The sequence below is a fragment of the Mus caroli genome, chromosome 15 (genome assembly GCF_900094665.2).
Source record: "Mus caroli chromosome 15, CAROLI_EIJ_v1.1, whole genome shotgun sequence".
In the NCBI taxonomy this organism is placed as follows: Eukaryota; Metazoa; Chordata; class Mammalia; order Rodentia; family Muridae; genus Mus; species Mus caroli.
Genome location: NC_034584.1, coordinates 55,434,609 through 55,462,009, shown reverse-complemented (window position 1 = coordinate 55,462,009; position 27,401 = coordinate 55,434,609). Strand labels below are relative to the sequence as shown.

The following is a 27,401-nucleotide window of genomic DNA, read 5'->3' as shown; positions in this document are numbered from 1 at the left end:
AACTCACTTTGTAGACCAGGCTGGCCTCGAACTCAGAAATCCGCCTGCCTCTGCCTCCCGAGTGCTGGGATTAAAGGCGTGCGCCACCACGCCCGGCTCTAATGTAATTCTTATAACAATTTTTTTTCGACTGGGAATTGTCGCCTATTTATAAATAGAAAATTCTAAGAAACTACAGAGGTTAATTTAGACACAACCTTCCCCACATCTTGCATCTTATCAATTTCCTTGTAACAGTTTTAGTAGCTTAAGCAAACACATACAGGTTCTGGCACATAAAACTTGTGTTTAAATATGGCCATTTCCCTTACAGATGCTTCTACTGTTTTTGGTACTATGTGGAGCTGAACAAAGACACATCTTATAGAGTCATGGATGATAAGTTTTCAGAAACATAATAATCCAGTTGAGTGCTAAGTGCTTTACATATACAAACTGCCCTAAATTTCACATCTCAATGAAATAGACATTAGTATTCCCATTGCATAAATAAGAATTTTCTGAAAGGCATTTAATTCTTTCTCCATTTAGATTATCAGTAATTTAAAAAGCAAAAAACCCAACCCAGGCACTCTGGCTGTAGAGCTACCTAAGATCTACTTCACAGAGCATGAGGATTGGATTAGTAAGGAGTTTGCACACTGGCTGTCATACTGCTTTACTGTAGGATGAACATAGTGATTCAATAATGTCGATAGAATTGTTCTTGTCATCACATGACCAAATAGGAAACATGATAGACTGTAATCCAGAAGAATGATGTCCTCTTATTGAAAACTATGCTCTTCTCCTGGTTTTGGAATATCTTCATTCCATTTCATTTTTATCTTCTTGCCTTCTTATATACATGGCATGTTTCAGTTCTTTTTCCTATTAATTGTAGCCATGAGACTGGACCAATGGGCTTGTATGGTTGTGCTGGGCCATTCTCACATGTACTTCTCTAAGTCTTTTTCCCTTCTATGTGACCCATGCCATTATCAATATGGCACAAGAGCTACATGTTTCAGATGATACCACCATTAAGAGCTCAGACTCCATAGTTTCTATACAGCAACCCCCTTCCCAGTCCAACACAAATATTATTGTCAGTCTCCTTGGGATGATGGATAGTGATACAATGATGAAACAGTTGTATTGACCATTCATAAATTTGAGTGTCTTTATTATCCCACTTTATTCTTAAATAGTTTATTTCTAATCATGCTACAATTAAGGATATGTACACCAGAGCTATTCTAAAATCTCTAATATGGAATATTTCTCTTTGGTATAGCACTCATGCCCTTTGAAGAATCTTTTGGTCATTCAGGGTATTTTGAGAAGTCCTTTCAGGCATACCTTGGCATGAAGTAATTATGAGAGGGGAGAGACCAGGAAAAAGAGAGAGAGAGAGAGAGAGAGAGAGAGAGAGAGAGAGAGAGAGAACACATAAGAGACAAAAAAGTAGTTCTTATCTCAGGATTTTCATGTCTTTCCTATTGGTAATACATGATGTTCAATCATGTTTAACAGAACACTAAATTTATAAACTTCTAGTATTTTGAATTTAGAAAGGCAAACTTTGCTTATGAGGTTAGCCTGGTGAGTACCTCATATATGTCAAAAATGGTATGTCAAACGCAACAGCAGGAAATGGGTAGGTATATTTTTGACTCTCTAAGAGTACAAAGTAAAGAGGGCCCCAGAAGATTGTCATGAAAACCCAAGAAACAAGTTTGATTCTTTTTTTAACAGAGACATTGACCAAAAAGGCTAGTCAACACTTTGTTTCCTTTTAGTCTACCTCCATGTTTTGTTTCTTATAGTCTATGAAATATGAGCTCTTTATGGTCATATTGCCCAAAAGGTCATTTTGACAGATTTTTCCAGTACTAAAAATATCTGGGGCTTAACTGATAAATCATGAGTGTCTTTGAAGAGACAGAAAGTTAGCCTTGGGAAATTCTCTACCTGATGTAAAAAAGACCACTTTTACTGAGTGGTTTTGCCAGTGGTTCTCCTGGTCTCATCTTCTTATTCAAATGTAGATGACATAAAATAATAGAAGTTTTTAAAAAATATATTCATACTAGTCAACGTAGAGTTATACCTTTGAAAGGAAAAATATTGGTTCAACCCCCCCCCCAACAAAGTTCTCAGCACAAAGGACATTTATTTACCCTAGTAGGAAAGAGGGCAGGGAATAAGACAAAGAAAGAAGATAGAGGAAAAAGAAGAAGAGGAAGGGAACCAGGGAGTTGGGCAGGGACATTTGTCTGAGAATACAATAAGAAAGTGCCTCTGGATAGAGAAGAGATAGATTTGGCACAGGAAAATATCATTTTATAAAAGTACAAAGGGAAATGGCATGTTAGGATGAGGCATTTAATGGTTATGTTAATTAGTTGAGCCAAAAGGGACTTTTGTCATTAATTAATTTATTTATTTATTCACTTTACATCCTGGTTGCAGCATGTCCTCCCCCATCCTCTCCTCCCAGTCCCACTCTCACAAATCCCTTCCCCTACTACTCCCCAATCCTTCTCCTTAGAGAAGAGGAAGCTTCACTTGGATACCACCTCAGGAGTCATCAAGCCCCTCACACTGAGGTCCAACCAGGCAGTTCAGCTAGGGGAAGGGGATCCAAAGGCAGGCAATAAAACCCTAAAGAGAACCCTAAAGAGGGCTTTTGTTTGCTAGACCTCAAAGCTTTGAAAGCTGAACTGTGGTAATCAGCCTCAGGAGGAAGAAGTGACCAAATAAGTGCATAGGCCTTGGTGACTAACTTTAGGAATGTAATCTTACAGTATTTATTAAGGCAGAGTGTCTTAGTTAGGGTTTTACTGCTTTGAACAGATACCATAACCAAGGCAACTCTTATAGGGACAACATTTAATTGGGACTGGCTTACAGGCTCAGAGGTTCAGTCCATTATCATCAAGGTGGGAGCATTGCAGCATCTAGGTGGGTGGGCATGGTGCAGGGAGAGCTCAGAGTTCAACATCTTCATCTAAAGGCTGCTAGTGGAAGACTAGCTTCCAGGCAGCTAGGATGAGGGTATCAAAGCCCATACCCACAGTGCCACCCTTATTCCAATAATGCCACAACTTCTAATGGTGCCACTTCCTGGGCCAAACACATACAAACTATGACACAGAGAGAATGAGGGGTAAGGGGGGTAGGTCTGCTAGAGCCATGCTTGCTATGCTCAAACTGTCCAGAGTCCCTTCAAACTTTCTATTTTCATGTGATTATTTTTCCACACACTAAAAAGTATGAGGATGAAATGCATATATTGCTTTGGAGAACATTTATTGTCATCTATTATGTGTACACAATCAGTTTTCTATTGTGGAAACTTGATATAGGTAAATTGGTGATGCAGCTTGATGTCTATACCAGAGCAAGAAAGTAATCTGGAAGGGCCAATATCTAAACCATTTTTGCTGTCACTTTCTTGTGCCCAGTGCATTGAAAGTCCCTTGGCCTGGCTGTGTAACAATCACCAAATACAGAAAGCTATAGACCAGGTTCCTGCTTCCTGGAGATCATAGTTCAAAAAGAAAAATTTGTTTTTCCTTTTCGTTAGAGTTTCACTGTGTGGCCCAGAATGGTCTTGAACTTGAGATCCTTTCACTCCTGGTATAGGACTAGAGGTCGGTACTACCATATCCTGTGGGAAGCCATGTTTAATGACATAGCAACATGAGCAAATGCTTGCTTATAAAGCAGCATGAGTTATGCAAAAACTGATCAAATGTGGTGGTGAGAAGTAAATATTAGAACCAACATCAGGAGCAGGATTAATAGTCAACTAAGTATGGAAGATAAAACATGACTGGTTGAAACAGTGAGAAAGAAGTCAGTTTTTCCATTCATTGAGTCTGGGCTCTCTTTGAGTCCCCGATAGAATGTGGGAGCAGAAAAGGCTTCTGTAGTTCTCAAAAATGGTTTTACTTTCAGGAAAAGAAGTCTAGTCAAACTTCCCAGAGGATGAGAGTTCAGTGCTCTTGAAAGGGCAGTTCTAGATGATTCTCTCAGTCCCACCAGTTGAGGGATCACACCCATGAAGGGTAGTCCCATTGTCACTTTGGTATTTTCAGGCTAGAAGCCAGATCCCTGGCACTATGAAAGTGACCCACTTGGACTCACATTTACAACTCACATTGCTGACCACAGAATCTTGACATAATGAGTCCTGTCATTGAAAGAGTTTACTCGTGATCTAAGACAGGAAAACTCTTTGTTGGTATGCCAAGGGATATATAGGAGCTAAGACTGACACTAAGGAAGTCATTAGAATAAAGGAACATAAGGAAGATGATGCAGTGTAATGGTTAGAAAGGCCTCTAATTTCTAATCTGAAAAAGTTAGGTACTGGAGGCAAATTAGGCTGGAAAGTGACTTGATTTAACTAGTCTGTATGCATAGATGCTTTTGATTTGAACAAACTCACTGTTTTGCATGAGATACAATGCAGGAATCTACACAGACATGGCATAAACTCAGCAAATTCTGTCTTATAGTTTTCTTTGATTGGATCATCAGGATTATCCCAGTCAAAGAAAGTGAAACAGCCCAGGTGTAGGCGTGAAGTCCAAAAGTAGAGGGTGCAGAGGACCAGATAAGCACAGCACACTTCACTTTGAAACTTTTGATGGAGTCTATTTATAGTTGAAAAACTCATTCTTCCTACCAAAATTTTCCATTGAAAATCTGTCTTTGACACATTTAATTGTAAATCAGCTGACAGCTTCTGCTGTCTTGGCTCTTGAAGTAGAGTTCCTTGAATAGGCTAGCTGGCAAGGGAGGAGACAGACATAGGCAATGGCAGATGAATCTTTGAACTGTCTTTCATCTGGAGTCCTGTATATGCTTAGTAAAAACATCCTTGTTACCAAAGCATTTATATCCACGGCTTGGAACCTGGTGAGGGCACAAATCTTTAGCAAAGTGGTTTTTAAGGCCCCAAAATAGTTGTTCATGAATTTCTAAAGACCCCTGAAAGTCTGATAGTCATTCTATTTTGAAACTTGAATTTCAAGCTGTGTCAGAAAAACATCTCTAGGTTTGGAAGACAGACATACTTTGGCTTAAGTCATGCTCTGTTGCTTATAACTCATATGGTGCTCAGGGATCACTATTTGGCTAAGTGGCTAAAGCTGTAAATAGTAGAGAGACAATAAAGTCACTTAACACATGAATGTAGGTTAAATAAAATGTGTCCAGGAATCAGTTACAACTAATGCACTGAAAAGTTTTTGGAGAATATATGGTGGTACCGTCTTGATCTCTTTGTTCCATATATTCAGGCATGATTGAAATTCCCATGTCAATTCACCGTGGATTTGACCAATATTAAGTGGAAACAGCATTTTCTTTTCATTGCATAAGCTTTAACTTTCTCTTTGCTCCAGTCCAGTGATTTTTAATATTGGCTGCACACTGTAGACCCTGGGAAACTTGTAACAAAAATATCAATGATATTTCCATCCCCAGAGATTCTGATGGATTTAGCCTGAATTGTAGTTCCGCTGGTGAGATAAATTTCATGAAATATTTCATGAATCAATTTAGCTGAGAGAATTTTAGGAGGCAAAGTAGTTAATCATAGAAGATTCTGTTGGGCTACATCAGAAGTCATTGTTACTTCTGCTACACTATACGCACAGAAAGAATACAACACAGAACATGTTCTTACTTTTTAAGTCAATTTCCTAATTGGATATGGCCCTACTACCTTAGGAGTAAAAGGACTCTATGACTAACTAACTTGATACTTTCAGATATATCCTACAGGAAGTAAGTCTTGAACCAAACTAGGCTTCATAGTGAAGCTCAAAGTTGTACTTCTCTTCTTTGGTTGATTGGGGCAGTGAAAACAATCCAAGTGTTTTCTTCAAACCACAGGAGTTTGAGACTATTTACTTTCTCCTGTGACTTCTGTTTTTTTAAATGTAGGTGTCTTTGTGTCACTCAAAACCTAAATCTTCAATTAGGGTACACTGCCACCAGGTGGCAATAAGGGTCCCATGTGAACTTAACACCCATGAATGATAATTTGAGCAGTCCCATCCTCATTCATTCATGGATATCTATGAACAAAATATGTGGCTTTTTAACTTTGAATTCTAAAATGTAAATTTTAATTTTACAACTGAACTTTCATACTTTAACATGTATAAAACTTGTATATTTAGTTGTACACAAATGTCATAATATGTGTGTGTGAAATACTTCATTTCACCATAAATATGAGTTAAAAAATTAAGATGAATGTAAAATTAATATCTTATTACCTCCAAATAATTACTGGACACAGTCTAATCAAAAATACTCACTCATATTCTTCTGTAGTCAGTTTTAACTACTAATACCAGTAGGTGCTACTATAGAAACTGAGAGCAACATGTAAAACTTTATTCAGAAGGAGCCACATTGTAGCAATGATCATTTGCTATTCAAGTCTTGATAATATACATCCTACTAATGATTTGATTTTGGTCGATGATACTCTTATTAAGAATAAGCCCCCAGAAACCTAGAATACCTAACATACAAGATACAATCTGCAAAACTAAAGAAGAACGAAGACCAAAATGTGGACACTTTGCCCCTTCTTAGAATTGGGAACAAAACACCCATGGAAGGAGTTACAGAGACAAAGTTTGGAGCTGAGAAGAAAGGATGGACCATCTAGAGACTGCCATACCTGGGGATCCATCCCATAATCAGCCTCCAAACNCTGACACCATTGCATACACTAGCAAGATTTTNCTGAAAGGACCCAGANNTAGCTGTCTCTTGTGAGNCTATGCTGGGGCCTAGCAAACACAGAAGTGGATGCTCACAGTCAGCTATTGGATGGATCACAGGGCCCCTAATGGAGGAGCTAGAGAAAGTACCCAAGGAGCTAAAGGGGTCTGCAACTCTATAGGTAGAACAACAATATGAACTAACCAGTACCCCCCCCACACACACACACACCCTGGAGCTTGTGTTTCTAGCTGCATATGTATCAGAAGATGGCCTAGTCAGCCGTCATTGGAAAGAGAGGCCCATTGGTCTTGCAAACTTTATATGCCTCACTACAGGGGAACGCCAGGGCCAAGAACTGGGAGGGAGGGGGAGGGTGGGGAGAGAAGGTATGGATGGACATTTGGGATAGCATTGGAAATGTAAATGAAGAAAATACCTAATTAAAAAAGAATAAGCCATTTTTCACTATTCCATAAAGAAGAATGCAGACGACCACAGCATAGCTTCATGTTTCCCTTTCTATACTGATTCCTCCTGAACAACTGCTGCAGGTTAGAAGACAGAGACTTGTTCAAGGGCTAAATGTGAGATCATTATCTAAGTGTGACATGATTGTTATGTTAAGTCATCTACCAAAATGAGTTTGAACTCAATGTCACCTAAATCTTTGACACAACAACTTTACTACAAAAAGACAAAACAAAACAAAACAAAAAATAAAAAACAAAATAAAACTTAAAAATTCTTCTCAAAACATGTTCTTTACACAAAGAATGGTAAGGGATTTTTGTCTATTCTTGGTAACGGCTTTCTGTCTATTCTGTATGTAGACATTATGTTGAGAAAAGGAATCTCAGTAAATTTCATCTTCAGTTAATATCACTGATGACAGAGGAGATATTGTATAGACATACAACAGACCGTAAGTGTATTTTTGGAAGTGGAGGACAAATCTCCATCTCTAAAGTGCATGAGAAATAGTCTCAGCCTCTATGAGGATTCATTAGAATTCTTACCAACATTTTGTTAGTGACTGCCTATGAATGCACATCACTTCCCTCAGCCACTAATTAGCTTTAACTGTCATTTTTATGCAGTGTCGAATTTCCTGAGAAAGGGGTCTCACTTGAGAGATTACTCAAAAAAGATTAACCTGTGGGCATTTCTTTGAGGGATTGTCATGCTTGTTAATTAATGTAGGAGGACCCAGCCCACTATGGACAGAAATATTCCCTAGACTTGCGATGAAAGCTAGTTAAGAAGGAACCTGTGAGTTAGCAAGCAGCATTCCTTCATGGTGTCTGCTTTATGTGTCTGCTTGAATTCTTGTCCTGACATCCTCCAATGATGAACCATAATGTGTAAGTTTAAATGTTTCCTTTCTTTCCCCAGACTGATTTTGATCAGAACGTTTTATCACATCAACAGAAAAGAAACGACATAGAAAAAAATTGTGAGAGGAACATGAAGGAGCAAAGATGAGAAACTTCAGAAAACTTCAGCATCCTGCACAAACAGAGGTAGAAAGTTATTCTCAGGTGATGATACTCTTATTGATAAATAACATTTTCCATTTAAACTTTAATCTAGCATTAATATAGTCATCAGATAATAAATATTTGTGTTTTTTATTTCACAATTTTGAAAAAGATACTAAACATTCTGGAACAAACTAAAAATCAAGATTAAATTCATTAGAACTCATGTTATGTACATTCCTGTCTTTGTAACTTTCATTTTGTGTGTAAATTACTCAGTGAAACTCACACATCCATAAGCAGAGATGATGCATCCATAGCAGAGATGCCTCAAATATTAGATTTGCTTTCTGAGTCCATTATGAGATGATAAGAAATTCTTGAAGAATAGAATGGTTGGAGATAGAAGGAAAAGAACTAGGAATAGAGCTTTCTTGGAATAAGACATTACTTCTGGTTCTGAAGTCTTAGATCCTTCCAGTATGTCTATGAAAACCCAGAGGACCATGATTGTTTCTCATCTTTAGGATTTTGTGTTTGTATTTCAAATGACCTCTACAGTTTTTATGCTCTATGAAGAATTCTCTTGCCCTTAACATGTACTGGATGGACTGTAGAACTGAGTTCATTACTATGCCATCACATTTGTACATGGAGACCATTATTCCTAGGCCCCATTGTTCATTGTGCTAAATGGATCAATCCACAGCAGTAGCATCTGGGAGAATGTTAGAAATTCTAAATGCTAGGCCTATCTCTTGACTAATGCATCAGGATATGATTTTAAAAGATCCCGAGATCATTCTGACATACATCGAAAAGTTTGAGAAGCCTGAGTACAGAGAAATGGTTCATGGAAGATAACAGGCAGATTAATCACTTGGACTAGAGAGAGAGATGCAAGTACCTACTTCTCTCCTGCCTGGACCTACAACAGGAAGAACTTGCTAACCTAATTTTTTTGACTTTAGAACAGTGACTAAATTGCCAGAATGAGGACAAGAGTGATTCACATGAGTTAAAGTTTCCCAGCAATGTTAACTCATCCTGTCTTTACATGAATCTGAGAATCCATGATTCTTCACCATAGTAACCCTTACCTTGGTCCTGCCTAGCTGAGTATTCAGGCTGAGCATTAGAGGAGATGGTCCATATTTTTTCCCTCTAGTCTCCATTATTTTTTGGTAAACATCCGTATATAGAGAAGTGAGTTTTCTGCATTTGTGTGTAATATTTTCTCTATTCTTTCCATTTACCTTCTGTAGTTTGATGACAAAATTTGGGAATAGGATTGTGTGGAGAGCCATGCCGTGAGCAATCGCCATTATAAGATGGCGCTGGCTTCTGCTGTGCCTAACTAGTAAACAAGCCTTTTGCGCAAGTGCGAGAGTGACATGCCTAGTCACTGCCCATCTCGGGGTGTAGTAATGAGGTTATGGGCAAGCAACAAATCAGGAGCTGACACGCCACATCAGGTGCTGAAACGCCACGCTGAGGGCTATATAAGCAGCACCATTTTCCGGGGTCTGGGTCTTCCTTCCTTAAGAAGCAATAAAGCTTGCCGCAGAAGAATTCAGTTGTCTGAGTGTGTTCTTGCTGGCGAGAACAATAGCTCGGGACAGGATTGATGAGGCCTTCCAGTCTATAAAGGAGGCCCTGTGACTTCACCTGCTTTACTGATTTAATAGCAGCAACACAGTTCAAGGAAATATAGACACTGTTTTTTTTTTCTTTTTAAATTATTGTTCCATGTTCATATGGAGCCACAAAACTGTAGTGGGAGTCATTGCTGCAATCTGCATTTCTTACTAGAGTCCCACATTGAAAGATATTTTGGTGTCTTTAGGTATTTATAGAATGTTGACTTATTTTCCACACAGACTATGCTCCCTGGAGCATGGCCCCTGTGTCAGAGAACTCTAAAGGAGAATGTTGAGTAGGTAGGTCACCACAATACCACAGACACTTCCCCAGGTGTGTGAACTGAAGAGGCTTCTGCACATAAGAGTTTCTGTTTCCCTCAAATCAGAATAATATTTTGCTTTCCATAGGATTAATGAGAAGGCTGGATTAACAAATGTGTAGGTCATGTACTTCTTGAAACACTAATATAGATGTTTCAGTTGTTAAACTCTTAGTTGAATTTTAAGAATAATGTAGAAATAATAATACACTTTGAACAAAAAAGAATCAGAAGTCTTAAGTGATTTCTCAAAAATGCCACAATCTATCAGTGCTGGATCTTGGGCTGGAACCACGGGGCCTCTTTTTCTTTTCATCTGCTTTTATTGCATACAAAGCAGACACACCTTTTTTTTTTTAATGTTCTCTGACATTTGAATGATATCCCCTCCATCCTCCATTTATTTTCCAGCTTAACATCAATCCATCTCAGGTTCAGTCTCTTGGAACACAATGTCTTCACTCACATCATTATGGATCAGCTTCTTGCAGAGTTGGAGGTGAGGCAGCATCCAGAGTTGAAGCAGTTGTTTCCCATTTGCATTTCAGGTGGATCAGCAAAATGGGACATCGCAGTTGAACCAAAGTCATAATAAAACATTCTGAGGTACATAAATACTCTGTAATAGACTAATTCAGTTCCTCCATGCACCAACAGAAACCTTGACTACTTCTCTTGACTACTTCAGTCAAATCTGACAAAACCAAACCCAACTTGGAAATGTCCATGTATACAATGGACATGCCTGTTTCCAGAGAAGACTGCCCTTCAGGAGCTGCATGGAGCTACTTGAGTGCACTAAACACTGTCTAAAGCTGATTATCAAGAGAAGCAGGATAAAAATCAGAAGCTCAAACATTCAAGAATGAGTTATACCTGACATGTCTTAAAGGTCTATCTTTTAAACTCAGGAAAGGTCTCTTGAAACTTTCAGATCCTCCTTCAATGAATCTACTCTTAGACTACTCAAAACTGGAGTGTTAACCTCTTTTTTTCCAAGATGACTGCCCTAGGTAGCAAATAACCTTGTCTCATATTTTCAGAGTTTGTTCACTGTGCCATTTAAAACCTCTCCCCAGTGGTCAGTGTGCGACCCAATCCTGAATTCATTCATTCTTCTAGTAATTTTGTAATTTAAAATGTTTGAATACCTTACACTATCTTTTATAAATTAGATTATAATATTCAGAAGGAACACAATGTTGAAGAACACTTATCTATAAATCTATAGCTTTCTAAGAGTTGATAATCTTTTACTCACAAGTATCAAGTATTTCTTAAGTAAATTTTCTGTTAAATGCAAGGTTGTATGGGGGAAAATTAAAGAAAAATAATTGGAAAAAGAATAGTGTGGTGCTAAACCATTCGATAACATGATCAGGGATGTTTGGCATTTGAGCCAAGGCCTAAATGAAACAATAAAGAAATATGTGGGCATCTGGAAAAAGAGCATTCTAAGAACGAATCACAATGATGAAGACCTTAAGGTCAGAGTGTGTTTGACTGTTTAAGAAGCCAAAAGAAAGTCAAATTACTGGAGAGAAAGAAAAGGTGAGTTCAGATAGATTCACACTGCCTAGCTTATAGGGACCAGAATTCAGGAAACAAAAGTTATGAGGGAGAAGCAATGTTGAGTAGTCCTCTAAGAAGATGTATTTGGCTAGGCAGCTGGCAGTAATATCTAAATAACTTTAAAAGTCCCACAAACAATCTTTACACATTAAAAGTTCAATCCCTTTAAATGTCCAATATCTTTTAAAATTCAGAGTCTTTTAAAAATTCAAAGTCTCTTAACTGTGGGCTCTACTAAAATACGTCCTTCCTTTGAGAGGGAAAAATATCAGGGCACAGTCACAATCAAAAGTAAAATCAAACTCCAACTGTCCAATGTCTGGGAACCACTCACGATCTTCTGGGCTCCTCCAACGGCTTGGGTCACTTCTCCAGCTCTGCCCTTTGTAGCACACACCTTGTCTCCTAGGCTTCTAATGCCTGTATTCCGCTGTTACTGCTGTTCTTGGTGGTCATCTCATGGCACTGGCATCTCCAAAACACTGTTGTCTTCTGCTGCAACTAGGCTTTACTAATAGCCTCTCATAGGCTCTCTTCATGGTGCCAAGCCTCAACTCCTTTGCATGACCCCTTCAGTCCTGGGCCATCAATTGCAAATGAGGCTGCACCTTCACCAATAGCCTTCCTTGGCCCCTCATAGTACCAAGCCTCAGTTGTTCTTCATGACCCCTTCATGCCTTCAAAACCAGTACCACCTGGGTGACTCTTACACATTACCAAGTCCAGCCACAGCACAAGGTACAACCTTGGCTATCTCTGTAGCATAGCCTCTGTGCTCTCAGAAAACACTTCCCAGAAGAATTCACCTCAATAATTAAGTTATTCAAAAGATCAAAAAGTCAAAAATGCTTAGAAGGTCAAGAAAAATTGGTTACAGTTATTAGGTGACTTCATGAGTTTCAATATGAAGCATGAGTAGGACTTTTGTAGAACATGAAAAGAATGAGTAGAACTCCCATTTACTGCCATAGGTCACTATATAGTCAAATACTGTCATTCATTTGATGTACATACATGAACACACACAAACACACATAGGTCCTATCTTCTCTCAAACCTCTTCTGGTCTCCCCCATTCATAATTTTATGTTTTGTGATTCACCATGCTCTCTCTTATCACAGGGACATTGAAAATCCTTCTTCTTAACTATTTGGATTTTCAATAAAAGTAATAGAACCAGGGTGTTATGTAATGAAAAGAGTGGAGCAGATTCACAGTTTGGAAAGCTCTTCTTTGGATGGAGCATGGACTGGGAAATGACAAGAATTAATGAAGAAAAACCACCTTAGAAATGTCTGCAGATATCATGAGTGAGAAAGTGGTGGCTCAGACCACAGTGACATGAAAATGGAACAAATTTGATGTTGCAAGAGCATTTTGGAAGCAATGCATTCTCAAGATCAAAGAAATAACCTACTTGGTTACAGTTATTAGGCCCCAAAAGAACTCCATTATGGCCTACAGGAGAACAAGAAGTGGCAAATTGCTTGTAAAGAAGCCTATACAGGAGGAAGTTACCTGTGGTCTTTAGGGTGGGGCCCTCAGAAGATGATGAACTATTTCCAGGAAGAGATGATACATCTCTTTGATGTCTCGGTAGTGGTTTTAAACTTCTTCTTCATGAACTTCACAATCTTCTATCTAAGCATTCCTTCCCATAGCCTTCCTTCTAGAAAAATCAATTAATAGTCTTTACTTCAACCCTATTTATGGGCCCTTTAGACTTCTAAAGTGTGAAAAGAAGGTCAGTTTTTCTAATGTCCAAGAGCACTGCCTTAAGTTAGACTGATTGAACTGTGGCTCTGTATTTAGTAATTAAGTGCCTATCACTACATTTCTTGGAATCCCAGTTTTCATATCTGTGAAAGTTGTGCTTGCCACAAGGTCTTTTATTAGAATTTTGAAGACAACATTGGTGAACTTGTAGTTTCTGGTTATATGTATGCAACTTAGAGGTTACCACTTCAACCCACATACACAAGATATGAACAAAATAATATTGTCACACATTTTTAAATCCACATGATGAAGCTGTAATGTGGTTATGGCCTCTCACATTGAAGACAACTGGTAGAAAGGCACAAATGGCAGAAACAGAGACCTCTGAGCTTCAGCATCCATGGAAACTGGTACCAGCATAGGAAGGAGAAGCTGAATTTAGAATTGATGAAGTGACAGAAGCTGGGCGGTAGAAGTGTTTGAGAGAAAGATCTTAGAAGATGAAACAGATGAGTTCTGTGTCCTGTAGCTCTAACAAGGTCTGATAGGGAAGGTCCGAGGGAGCTTTTGCTTTGCATTTGGTGAGAGAAGGAAAAAGAATCCCTTTTAATTACAGAACTTCTGAAAAAGGTCTGTCATTCTGACTGGTGAGAGGTGGAATCTCAGAGTTGTTTTTATTTGCATTTCCCTGATGACTAAGGATGTTGAACATTTTTTTTTCAGGTGCCTCTCAGCCATTCGGTATTCCTCAGTTGAGAATTCTTTGTTTATCTCGGTACCCCATTTTTAATAGTGTTAACTGGATTTCTGGAGTCTAACTTCTTGAATTCTTTGTATATATTGGATATTAGTCCTCTATCAGATTTAGGATTGGTAAAAATCTTTTCCCAATCTGTTGGTGGCCTTTTTGTCTTATTGACAGTGTCCTTTGCCTTACAGAAGCTTTGCAATATTATGAAGTCCCATTTGTTAATTCTTGATCTTACAGTACAAGGCATTGATGTTCTGTTAAGGAAGTTTTCCCCTGTGCCCATATGTTCCAGGCTCTTCCTCACTTTCTCCTCTATAAGTTTCAGTGTTTCAGGTTTTATGTGGAGTACCTTAATCCACTTAGAGTTGAGCTTTGTACAAAGAGATAAGAATAGATCAATTCCCATTCTTCTATATGCTAACCACAAGTTGAGCAAGCACCATTTATTGAAAATGCTTTTTCCCCACTGGATGGTTTTAGCTCCTTTGTCAAAGATCAAGTGACCACAGGTGTGTGGGTTCAAAAACTCAGGTGACGGCAGATGCTAGCAAGGATGTGGAAGAAGAGGAACATTCCTCCATTGCTGGTGGGATTGCAAGCTGGTACAACCACTCTGGAAATCAGTGTGGAGGTTCCTCAGAAAATTGGACATAGTACTACCAGAGGATCCAGCAATACCTCTCCTGGGCATATATCCAGAAGATTCTCCAGGATGTAATAAGGGCACATGCTCCACTATGTTCATAGCAGCCTTATTTATAATACCCAGAAGATGGAAAGAACCCATATGTCCCACAACAGAGGAATGGATATAGAAAATGTGGTACATTTACACAATGGAGTACTGTGCAGCTATTAAAAAATGAATTTATGAAATTTTTAGACAAATGGATGGATCTGGAGGATGTCATCATGAGTGAGGTAACCCAATGACAAAAGAACACACATGATATGCACTCCCTGATAAGTGGATATTAGCCCAGAAACTCAGAATACCCAAGATACAATTCACAAAACACATGAAACTCAAAGAGAAGGAAAACCAAAGTGTAAAGTTTGATCCTTCTTAGAAGGAAGAACAAAATATCCATAGAAGTAGTTACAGAGACAACGTGTAGAGCACAGACTGAAGGAAAGGCCACTCAGAGATGGCCCAACTGGGTATCCATTCCTTATTCAGTCATTACACCCAGATATTTCTGTGGATGCCGACAACTGCTTGCAGAGAGGAGCAAGTCTCCTGAGAGGTTCTGCCAATGCCTGACAAATACAGAAGTGGATGCTCAAAGCCCTCCATTGGACAAAGCACAGAGTCCCCAATGAAGGAGCTAGAGAAAGTATCCAAAGAACTGAAGGGGTTCGCAGCCCCATAGGAGGAACAACATTATGAACTAACCAGTATCTCCAGAGCTCCTTGGGTCTAAACCACCAACCAAAGAAAACACATGGTGGGACTCATGACCGTAGCTAGATATGTAGCAGAGGATGGCCTTGTTGGTCATCAATGGGAGGAGAGGCCCTTGGTCCTGTGAAGGTTCTATGCCCTAGTATAGGGGACTGCCAGGGGGTTTTCAGAGGGGAAACTAGGAAAGGGGATGATAACATTTGAAATGTAAATAAAGAAAATATCAAAAAAAAAAAAAAAGGTCTGCACCCAGGATGAAATATTTTACCAGGGCTCAACCTGATAGACTTTTATTAGAATGTAACTCCCTTGGAGAAAAACAAACAAACACCTGAAGACCACTCTAGTCTTCTTGAATTACTGATGATAAATCAAAGGCATTCTTGTTAAGTTCTCCTAGTTGTCCTGGCTAGCACAGAAAAACAGAGCAAAACTTGTACTGACTTGAAAGGAAGTAATGAAAGTGTCTTTGCAAATATGATGGTTGCCTATGAAGAATATGTAGTATAAACAATAAAAGAACACTAGACCAATAAATGATCATAATAAGCCTTTATGATTCATGGTTAGTATGCAAATGTCAAGTACTTACCCAAATACCCATGATGAAAAAATAGACATTAAAATTAAAACCAATACCATTTACATTAGTATTCAGGAAAATAACTGCATATTCATAGAAGTTATAAAATATTATAATATCTATATGAGGACAACCACAAACTACAACTAAAGAAATCAAGATTCCTTCATTTTGTAATGAATAGAAGCTGTCCTTAGTAGTGTCAGCTCATGGCCCAGCTACTCAGGAGGCTAAGACAAGAAGAAAACAAAGTCATGTTTGCATGACTGCACTGAAGATTGAGTTCAAGCAAGTTATTGACAAACTCAGTGAGACCCTGCTTCAAAAAAAGGAAGGCTTGGAATATAACTCAACTGTTCTGTACCTTTTTAGAATATATGAGGCTCTAAGTCAGTCGAGAACACTAGTTAAAAAAAGAAAGCAAGAAGGATGAATAGGGAGTTGTGGATAGATGGAGGGAGGAAGGAGGGAGGAAGGAGGGAGGATGGAGGATATAGCTTGTTCATGAATAGAATGGTACTGCTTTCAAGATGTCTTTTAAACTTCACGTATAATTTTAACCCAATTACAATAAAATATCAACCATTCATTTTTTTGGATATAAACAAACAACTTTAATTTAGTTTTTATAAATGCATATATAGAGTAGCAAAGATACAGCAGGTTAAATTCAATATTGAAGATAAAGTTGGGAGACAGATATATTCCATTACAAAACTTACTAAAAACAATAACAAATCAAGAGAGTATGTATTACTAAATAACACCTAAGTCAATGGACGAGGATAGAAGTCCACAAACTGACAGACAACAGATGGTTGGTGAAGGAAAAAAAAAATCCAACAGAGCACAGATCGTGGTCTGAAAAATAGAAGGCTGGAATGATTGGACAGTCTCATGCAAACATATATAAAATTACCCAGACCCATACTATAAATCTTCCACTAAGATATAAGCCTTAAGTCGATCTTAGCACATAATTAGAAAACAAAGCAATACAGCTCCTGGATGATTGCACAAGGAAACCTAGATGATCTTACATATGGTCATAGTTTTTTGAAACACAGCACCAAAGGCACAGTTGTTAAAGACACAGCTAATAAGCAGGGATGCCTTCACTCTAAGAAATTCTACAGAAAAGAGAAAGAGGAAAAAAAAAACAGACTGGAAGAAAATATTTACAAATGACACACTTGCAAAGAAGCAGTTACTCAAAAAGCCCAACAGTGAGGAAACTGAAAACTGGATTTTTAAATCCACCGAAGTCCATAACAGAAACTCATCAAAGAAAATACGTATGGCAGCAATGAGAAGGTGTTTATACCACATGCCACAAGAAAAATACAAATAACAATATTTACATAGATCTTATACCTATTATATTGGCCAAAACCTACAACATTAATACCAAATGATGACAGAGATATGGAACAACTGGAAACCTTATTCTCACTAGTGAGTGGGGTTGCAAAATGATACAGCTACTATAGAAGTTCTTAGTAATCTGTTATAAATATACTCTCAATGTATGTGATTTTTGATGTGTATTCAAAGAAGTTGAAATTTGCAATTGCAATCATCTGCTTACAGGTGTGCATACCAGCCTAGGTCATAAATGCCAAACTTGGAAGCAAACAAGATACTCTTTGGGAGGTAAATAATTATATAACTATCACATGTCAGACATTATAATTCTACTCAGTGTTGAAAAAGGAATAACGTACAAATCTATTTGCATGAAAAAATACAAATCTATTACCAAGTGAAAGGGGACAATCTAAAAAATTAGATTCCATATGACTCCAACTATAGGGATTTCAATCAAACTATGAAGACAGTGAAAAGATTGATACTTTCTAAGGGTTGGGGAGCAGGTAATATGGTTGGCATCAATAGATTGAAGGCAGAGGATTTTTTTTAGTGCAAATAGTTTTTGATGCCATTAATGTGGATATGTGTCATAGATTTGTTCAAACCCACAGAAGGCCCAATATTAAGAGTGAACTATAATGAAAATTATGAAGGATAATGGCTTGTCAATATAACTTTATAACTTTTAGCAAATATATTGCTTTGGTAAGGAATGTTGATAATGGACAATTCTAGGCATTTGCGAGGGATATACATATATATATATATATATATATATATATATATATATATATATACACATATATATATATTCATTCTATATTTTCTACTAATGTTTTCTTTACTTTAAAATGTCCTAAAGATGACAGTCCTTTTTGAAAAAGAGTACATAGTATGCTATGTAAAGCACAAAAACAGCATTGAATGAATCCGTTACACAGAGCTGGGATAACAATAATAGCTGGCATTTAATTCTTAGTCTGTATCAAGCTGGGTTCAAAGTGTTTCATATATATTAATATGTTTAAACAAACCTTTTACCTCCATTTAGTCAATCAATAAATTAAGGTTCAAAGAACCATAGAAGTTCACACAAGGAGACAAATCTACTGATTGATAGAGTCAGGATTTGAACACAGTACTTCCTCTCAGTTATACTGCCTCTTAAGTAGTCATCCCTTGCAAGGGTAACTATAATATCCTCACTGGACATTTTCAGCAAAAGATACAGCAGGACTTCAATAAGAGGGATGTGTCTAGTTTCCTATTCAATATTCCATATCCCTTCTTGAAGTGTCTTCTTCCCTCATTTGTTGAGAGTCTGTTGGGAGTAGCTGAATTGATTAACTTAGAAATCTTAGGCAAGTAAAATGCATCCTTAAAACATTTGAATGATGGGATTCTTTACATTTTCTGGAGTCCTCTAAGCAATACCTGTTGTGCAAATGGATATGAGAGGTGAGGAAGGGCTAATGGGCTCAAGCCTGGTTTTGAAGAAAACCTAGAAGTTTGAAACCTAGTTTTGGCAGAAGAGGGTGAATGATTTTGGTTTAGTTTAGCATGACAGAAGAGCTTGGGAACCATGCTACATTTTCTTATATCTACTTCAGACCAGGGTCCGTTTACAGGGTTTTTTACTTATACAAACCATAATATTTCTTCTGGAAGTGTAATGAGTTAAGAGCACTTTGCATGGTGTGAAACACTACATGACTAAGGATTCAAGCTAAACTTTGTATTTTTACATTTTGACCATTAATCGCCAGCTCCCACTATGTGATCTTGGACAGCTTAACCTTACTGCTTCGATTTTCATGTGTATTAAATGAGTATCGGGATACCACAACACTCAACTCATGTGATGATTAAATGAAATGATACTTTCAAAATGTTTAACAGAGAAAATTAATGGTAACAATTGTTAAAACAGGATGTCTTTTCCTGGCCACAATCCTAAGGCAAGCCACTACCTATGGGAAATTTAAAGAATAACTCAAGAAAGGCACCAGGCTTTTATGTCCCTAGCCCAATCGTCTAAGCTGGAAATAAGCTGACAATTTCCTGAGTCCATTAACTACTTTCATCCCAATGTAACATGCCAGCTCTCTACATCTCGAAACACTTAGTAAGATTCTTTTGACTCTATTGAAGTCTACATTCAATTTCACAATTTTTACCCAACAATCTGTGTGTCTCTAAGTAAAGTCCATTTCATTCACTCTCTTTTCATCCTATAGTATACTCCACACCATGTCTTAACCCATCCAAGGCCATCCCATCCCATCCTCACCTATCTCATCCCGTTCCATCCCATGCTACTCTATTCCATCTGATCCCAATCATCCCAGCCCATTCTGCTTAATCACATTCCATCTACCATGTTCTAGCCCATGTAATTCATGACTTTCAGACTATATTGATTTATAAATAAGAAAGTATAAATAATAGACTACCTTCATGTATTCGATTCTTCTTGAGTAACTGAGGAGTTCTCAGAGATCTGTGGCCTAAGCTAGAAATGAGAACTTTTTGATTGTCCACAATATCTTCTATTTCTGTTTCAATTTGTTATGGTGACACCTCTATCTTGAGTCAATCACAATAGCAGCAGCTGGTTGGTGGGTATGCAGGTACATTTTCTTATTCAAGCAATAAGCTTCCTCCCTCTGAATAATGTCTTCCTGCAATTTTGCCAGAAATTTCCTGCAAATGGAAAAGGTGATCACTTCTATCTCCTATTTACTTCCTTTTTGTACATCATCTGGATTCTTTTATATCTAGTATTTAAACGTTTTTTTAAAAGGCGTGTGTGTGTGTGTGTGTGTGTGTGTGTGTGAGAGAGAGAGAGAGAGAGAGAGAGAGAGAGAGAGAGAGAGAACTTGTAAGAATTTTAAGGCAAGTAGTATAGTGATTATAGAATTAACTTACTTTGTGATATCAACACTGACCAGTGGCTATACCTGTGACCGACCAACATTTTAATACCAACAATATGGGGTGATGGGGACACATTTGTATTGCTCAACAGTGACACCTATTGACCCAGAGAGTGCAATCATATTCCAAGTAAAGGAAGGAAGGTGTTAGGATTAAAAACAGCAAGAAGCAAGCTGACAACAAAGCAAATAATATATGGAAACACCAACTACTTCCATGAGAATTGGTTTCCCTGCTGCCAGACTTGGGTTAACTATAGCTAGAATAAAATAAATGTCAGCAAAAATCAATGAATGCAAAGCTCTGCAGAATATTTAATCGACACTTTGAAACTAACAATGGACTCTGATAAGTTTAGGGAAACTGAGGCTCATGATAAATTAATGACCTTTATGAGGTGTTGTCTAGTGACTGAGCCTGGAATTAGAGTCAATTTTTTCCAGATCAAAATCCAGTGACTCATTACTTCCAGTGACTCTTATTTAATTTTCTTTTACTTATGAAAATAGGATCATTATGGAAACCTGCCTTTCCTCTCTTCTTTTCTTTGCTTCTAGCTACATTCTGGGTCTCATAAATGAACTTAAAGAGACTGGTAGGTTGGCAACATATCCAGAAGGGTGTTTCTAAGAAATATTGTTTATATTATGAGCAATGGGGGATCTATTGAGATTTTTGTCTTTTAACAATTAAGTATTCAAGAACAAGCTTGCGTTGAGGGTATACTTCTTTGGCTAAAGCACCTGTCTAGTGTGTATGAATCTGTGGGTCCTGTTTTCCAGAACTACATAGATTAGGCAGGGTGGTGTGAGTCTGTAGTTCCAGCACTTGGGTGGTGGAGGGAGGAGAATAAGACTTCTGGACTACAGAACAAATTCAAGGTCTAAGATACGTGAGTTTTCATCTCAAAACTGACCAAGGACAAGTACACGTCAGCAGGAAAACATTCTGGCCACGATGTGAGGATGGACTGAAGAAGCAAGACTTGGTAGATAAGAAGCCATTTGGGAAGTAGACATTTTCATTTAGAGACTGTAAAACCAAAAATACTTGTCAATCATAGAATTCTTTTGGAGGAATCATGGGACAGAAAGGGCAGAAGTTTTTAAGATACCAGAAAAGAGGCTGCACAGGTGGTTTAGCAGTTATCAGCCCTTGCTGCTTTTATAGAGGACCAGTTTCATTCCTAGCATTCATTCATGCCTAATGGTTTACAATCACTTATGCTTCTAGCTTCCATGACTTAGTATAGTCTTCTGGCCTCTGTGGGCACTTACACATGTAGCATGCCTCCAACTCCCATCAATACTATGGTACCAGACATCAATACCATCCTTCTACATAGTATCTGAGTCAGAAATAAGTTTTATAACTGCATGGGCATGGTTGTACATACTTATAATCTGAACATTTAGGAGTAAGAGGCAGGAATATCAGGAGTCCAGACCAGCCTCTAATACATAGTAATTGTGAAGCCATTTTGGGCCACTCAGTCTCTCCATACATATATATAAAAATCAATCCAAATTAAAGCAGAACTATGGGAAGACCTACTCAAAAAAAAGTCCAGAAATGCCAAGGAGAACATTCCAAATGACTGAAGATAGGAATTACATGTCACCCTTCTCCAGTGGCCAAACTTATATGCAGCCCCCTCCCTCCTTCAATTTCAATTCAAATGTCCACATCGTCTGCCAACTGGCCCAGGGTTGTAATGAATAGCCAGTACCACATGCCTGTTTTCTCCAGCTTTAGCCTTCCTCTAACCTGTTCTCTTTCCTGACAGCTCTCATTCATTTCTTCTGGAGTGTGTACCACCTACCCTGCTTCATTTTTTTCAATTCATGGAAATGAATCAGATCTGTGATGGCGTCATTCAAAAGAGAAAGCTAATTAAAAAGGTCCCCTTTCCTTCCTTTCAGAGACCTTGCAGTAGTTTCCCCTTTTAGGAGACACAAGCCAGGAAGGAAGTTCTTCAGCACATCTGTGAATAGGGGTGCTGGCTCCAGTCTGGAGGAAGCTGAGTGAAGACCATTCCTGGTTAAGATTGTAGGTCCCAGGAGATAACATTTCCAGCTGCTTTGTCTTTCCCAAGGTCAGGATGAACCAAATAACCACAGGGTACTCCAAGCAGAAGCACCAAGATAAACAAGAACATTAACTGGAGCATCATCGTGACTAAGTTGCAACCTGCGTGGAAGGATTATCATGATAGTAAGCACAAATACTCCTGGTACTGTTATTGTCAGGGCCCTCTGTAGGTATTCTACATGGGTCCACTCCTTTTTATATTCCTGTCTGCCAAAGATCTCCCATTTCAAAGATGCAAAGCTAATGTATAAAAAGTCAACCAACTAGCTCAAGGTTATTGAATCAGGCACTGTCTGCACTAGAATCCAAACTTGGTCTCTTTGGTTTGTGGCACATCTCCTTCTCCCACTTTATTGCTTGGTGATCCACTCTTTTCCCCCAGGACTTGGACACACAAGTAACTATAATTCAGTTTGAACTGGCAAGAAGGAAATTGTGGCCAAACCGGACTACTAATATTGTAGGGATCCAAAGAAAACAGAAGAACATTTGCATCAATTACTGTTTTAAAATTGTGCCAATTCGCATAAAAGTACATCCTATTTTCATTTATTTTTAAGGAGGTTTCAGAAAGTCTATACTTGGTATTGCAAAGCAATAGTTGGATGAAGGCGAGTCAAAGCTACATTATTTTGACTGAACCTTGCTGTCTTTAGTTGGCATCTGGTTTCACTCCGCTGTTTCTCTCCCCCAACTGAATCAGTTGACTTTGTGTTTCTCCTCATCTAATTCGCTTACTCTACCACCTGACATATAGAAAGTCTTGTGAGTTTGTGAATCTTGCTTTGTAGTGAGAAAAAAAAACGTGAACAAAAGAAACGTGAACATCTTTACAGTAGACTCAGAAATGTTCTAGGCAATGAACTCTGGCACTTATACTATCTTCTGCCATTGACTACGTTGTAAAGCCTCAACTGCTTTACTCTTACTATACTCAGAGTGTTATAGAAATAAAGTTACCTGCTCAGTCAACTTCACTACATTGCTATGAAACTACTGAGAAATCAGAGATAGCACAATGTCACTAAGTTACTGTCAGGGTATGGATATCTTAGCCTCTTAATAAAACACTAAACCTCTTTCCTTTTTAAATAAAAGCTTCTCATGTATTTCAGACTGGCCTCTACTTCTGATCTATCTCCACTTCCTGAGTGCTGAGATTATTGATTCATGCCAGCGTGTCTGTTTTTATGTGGTGTTAGGTATGGAACCCAGGGCTTCATACATGTTATGCAAACACTCTACAGACTACATTACATATCTAGCAGGATTAAGTTTTCTAAGTATGTCTTGGGACATTTTTCGTTATTCATGCAGAGGTATATGAACTATCTTTACAATAACATATTGGTCATCAGAAAGTTTCAGATAGGGTGACAGAAAAAGGATATTGGTGGGTTAAAGAATAAACCACCAACAAAAAAATACACATGGTGGAACTCATGGCTCCAGCTGCATATGTAGCAGAGGATGGCCTAGTCAGTCATCAATGGGAGGAGAAGCCCTTGGTCCTGTGAAGGCTCTATGCCCCAGTGTAGGGAAATGCCAGGGCCAGGAAGCAGGAGTGGGTGGGTTGGTGAACAGGGGAGGGGATAGGGGTTTTTTTGGGGGGGGGAACTAGGGGAGGGAATAACATTTGAAATGTAAATAAAGAAAATACCTAATTAAAAAATAGCAAAAAAATTATTAAGAAAAACAAATAAGAATGTTGTTAAAATTGAACCTTCTTTTTCTTTTATGTGTGGGTACCCATACATGAGACTTTACAGGGTGCACATCCATGACAGATCCCAAGTCCAGACTGTCATGGCAAAAAATTAATGATGAACTGAAGGAAAACTCTGGGATTGGAGGAAGGAGATGTGGCCCTAAATTTTGCACAGATCTTTAGAAACTGTGTCCAAAATGAGTGACTTTATTTCCTGGTCTTCATTAGATTGTCATGATGAAAACAGGTTTTGGAAGTAATGTCTCTAGTAGAGGCTGTCCCTCTCGTGACCTTTCCTACACAAAAGTTTTCACGGGAGTTTTTAACCAGTGTTGCCTTTCCCCTCCTTCTCTCTTCATTCTTCTGTCGCTTTAGTGATTCTAGTAAGCTGAGTTTATTCTTCCCCTCACCCCAAATCATCCTGACTACATGAGGACATTTCTTCTCCTTATGGTGAAAACCCCCAAGAAGTAAATGGAGGGTCTTACCAGCAAGATTTACATAGTGTTACTTGGTTTCTGCCTTGGGAGTTAATGTGACAGGAAGTGTTTGAATGAGCTGTGCTGTCCTTACAGAGGCTCAGACTGGATCCAAGAAGAAAAAAAAAATGTGGTCAAACTAAACAAACAAACGGATCACTGGAGAATGGGAAAGAAAAAAAAAAGAAAACTGGCTGCTTGTTCTTTTTCTAGCTAATGAATTGAATTGATACAGGAACTTCATCGTGTTCTCAGGGAAATCCTGTTGGCTGGGTCTCACTCCTCAGAACTACTAAATTTAGGTCACAGCTCAGTGGAGAACAATTACAGATCCTTAATAAAAGATAATTTACCCAGTGACAGCCAGCAAGACAGCTGGGCAGGCGTTCTTATTTTCTTGTTAATGTTGTGGGGGCTGGGGACCCTGTGTCAAGATACGTGTTGACAGAAGGTTATGTTCTGACCTTGCACATCCGTTGGCTGGGATCTGCAGTGTGGTGTGTGCCACCCCAAGTGATCAGAATGACTGAAAGCTACCCTGAGTGGTTTTCTCTTCTCTTAGCCCCCCTTTTAGTTTTTAATTTAGTTTTATAGTTTATAATCAGAGTCTCATGTAGACAAGGTTGGCCTTAAATTTTCTCTGTATCCCTGAAAATCTTTACTCCCCAAGTTCTGAGATTTTAGGTGGGTACCTCCATGGCCAGTTTATGCACTGCTAGAAATCAAGCCAGAGAGCTTGGTGCAACATAGAGTTTTCTGCATCACGCTACAATGAAAAGAAGCTGAGAAAGGCCAGTTATATAGTGCAGGAAGAAGGAAGTAAGAAGGCATATTGTGCCTGCTTTTGAGTTCCTGGCACTTACCCACCTAGCTTTCCTTCCATGTACTGCCTCTGCTCTTAAACCATGCTGGGTCTCCCAAAGGCATTCACATCCTTCACTGTCTATGTCCTTGTTGATTCTTCTCCCTAGTCTCTCTCCCCTTTGAATAGTCCATTGCTGATTTAAAACTTAGGCTAGTTGTAACCTTTTGTATTTTTTTTGAAACTTTCCTGTCACCCTTCAAGACATGATGTGACATCTTCATGTGCCTTGCCTTGATGTTCTTCATTAGAATGCTACCGGTCAAGTACAGACTATGCCATCATATTTTTGGTATCTAGGATCATAAAACATCATGTTCTTGGTGTCTTGGTATAACACACTGCATTGAAGTCTTAGTCCTAATGATTTCTTGTTCTTGAACACAATAGGCATTCCCACGTGATACTCTCCCAATGTTAGCTGAATGCTTCTCTTTTTTGAGAGTTCTCTAGGAATTGTGTGCAATGGATTTTGACCATTATCATGTTCATACTGTGATCTCATTCCAGATGTATTCCCCAGTCCCTACCCACCCAACATTGTATTTGTCTTTTGAAAAACTGAAGTCTGTATATTGTGCTGCACATATACTCCTGGGCATGTGGCCTTACTCTGGAGCTATAGCCTTAAAACCATGACTCTTCCTCTCCCAGGATCTTTCAGTCACCAAGAGCTCTTTTTTTCTTTTTTCTTTTTCTTTTCTTTCTCTTAGTTTTTGGTTTTTGTCAAGACAGGGTTTCTCTGTGTAGTCCTGGCTGTCCTGGAACTCACTCTGTAGACCAGGATGGCCTAAAACTCAGAAATCTGCCTGCCTCTGCCTCCCAAGTGCTGGGATTAAAGGCATGTGCCACCAGCCACCACCGCCTGGCTATAGCTCTTTAGATAGGGAAAGACTCCATGCTTTCCTACACTCTCCATACCGTGGTTTTGTTTGACATGTGCTCCTGCAGACCTTGCATGTGCTGTCATAGTTACTGTGTGTTTATACGTTCATCTACTCTGTTGTATGAAGACAACACTGTTCCCTCACAGTTCCTTAATCCACCACCTGCAGCACTTATAGTCTTACTGCCTCTGCCCAACCAATGGTCCGTGAACCAGAGGAAGGATGGCCTTGGGAGTAGGGATGTTACATAGATGTTTTATTTTGGGTTGAACATCACATCATAACGTTCTTCTCCCTTTTGATGAGTTGTTTCTTCTCAATATACCTGTGGGGTTGTGGGTGAATTTGTCCCTCTGAAAGAGATAAGAAGTTCTCATTCCTCTCTGTACAATTCTGGAATTTCTTGCCATTTGTTTCCTGAAAGCCTAAGAAAAACACAATTTTTAGTTTGGGAACCAGACCTTCCATTACTGTGTGCATCCTCTCTAGGATGCCTGAATGTGCTGTTCCACCTGCCTTCACACCAGTGTACAGTCTTTCTCATTGGAGGAAGATTTACATGAGCATGGGTTTCCAGATCTACTCTACTTTGTCTTATTTACAAACAGTTTTGGATAGCATTTGTAAACATTAATCCCTTTTCTTTCATTTCATTTGCTTATCTCTTGCTTATTCTTCACACAATGACTGAGTTCTCATATTCTTCTAAGAGCCACCTGTGTCCTCCTTTCCAGAGCACTCAGTGGCTACTTCTAACAATGTCCTCACTCTTCAGTGTTTGCAAGAGTTTCTTGATTCTGAGCACTTAGAAAGTAGGAGTTAAGGATTACTGAGCAGCTTAGACAATCATTTA

At 38.6% G+C, this 27,401-nt stretch overlaps 1 long non-coding RNA gene across 1 annotated transcript in view; it reads left to right on the top strand.

Annotated features, from left to right (window-relative positions):
* The window catches only part of LOC115029418, a 40,940-nt gene extending 29,500 nt beyond the window's left edge, over window positions 1–11,440 (top strand). The window contains exons 4-5 of the long non-coding RNA XR_003834986.1: window positions 8,134–8,279; window positions 10,594–11,440. This is a non-coding gene — a long non-coding RNA (uncharacterized LOC115029418). The remainder of the gene's footprint in view (window positions 1–8,133; window positions 8,280–10,593) is intronic.
* Window positions 11,441–27,401: the final 15,961 nt, after the last annotated feature.